The sequence below is a fragment of the Galeopterus variegatus genome, unplaced genomic scaffold, assembly GCF_000696425.1.
Source record: "Galeopterus variegatus unplaced genomic scaffold, G_variegatus-3.0.2 Scaffold7353, whole genome shotgun sequence".
NCBI lineage: Eukaryota > Metazoa > Chordata > Mammalia > Dermoptera > Cynocephalidae > Galeopterus > Galeopterus variegatus.
The window spans coordinates 41,960-43,114 of NW_007733464.1; the positions used below are offsets into that span (position 1 = coordinate 41,960).

At 40.1% G+C, this 1,155-nt stretch overlaps 1 pseudogene; it reads right to left on the reverse strand.

Annotated features, from left to right (window-relative positions):
• Positions 1-1,155, reverse strand: part of LOC103607351 — a 10,914-nt pseudogene that overhangs the window by 6,695 nt on the left and 3,064 nt on the right.

Here is a 1,155-nt window from a genome sequence, read left to right on the forward strand (position 1 = left end):
GTCGCACTCTCAAGCGGTGCACTGTAGCAGTGCGCCACCGGGCCGGCCCTAAACTTTGGACTTTTGAGTTGAAACAAGTTAAGACATTGGGGGTGAAATGAATGTATCTGTATGTGAAAAGAACATGAGTTTTGGGGGGCTAGGGGTGGAATTCTGGGGATTGAATTATGTCCCCCCAAACTCATGGAAGCTTATACTGTGCCCCCCAATATTCCAAGTATTGTAAACTTGGCCTCACTGTGACTGTTGGGAGGGTTGGAAGTCCTATAATGGAAATTGAAAGATGGGGCTTTGAAGAGTTGATTAGATTGTAGGGCTATGTTGTAGTGAATGGATTAATAATGGTGGTCATGGGTGGGTTCTGAGGGCTTTGAAATGAGAACACATGAGAGTCTCTCTCTCTGCTCTGCCATGTGAGACCACTCCATTGCTGTTATGCCACTGCCAAAGAAAACCCTCACCAGATGTGTTCCCAAGACTTTGGACTTCCCCTCCTCCAAAGCTGTAAGCAATAAATTTCATTTTCTTTGTAAATCACCCAGTTCCATGTATTTTGTTATAAGCAACAGAAATGGACTAATTCACTTTGTATTATAGTTATTACTCCACATAAAATGATGATTTTTCAATAGCAAAAATAGCAGACAGCATTAATTACATAGTAATAAAACAGTTTTATAGTCAGAAAGTGACTTCTTTGTTCTCTTTTCCTACCCATATGGCCTTGGGCAAGTCTACCCAGTAGGTGGCTCAGTTTAATCACCTTAGAATTAGGAACATAACAGACATCGCCTCATAGCATTGAGGTAAGGATTAAATAAGTTAATGTCGAAAAAGTGCTGGGGGCACTGGTTAATCTTCCATCTCCTGCTATATGATATACAGAGGCAGAAGTTTTTGTTTTGTTCACTGTTGCTTAGTGCACAGTAAATACTCCTTACTCTGATCAATATGCATCACATTGATTAGATGAATGAATAAATTAATATTTGTGAGCACAAATTCAGCTCCCTGCTTAATGTTTGCTTCATTATTGGCAGTAGTGAATGTGGTATACTTAAAATAGCCTGGGGGGTCATTTGCTTCCTTCCCTGTAAAATATTTTTGGAAGGTGTTGTGTGTAGATGTCATGTATTTTGTGGTAGGAGAATTGCT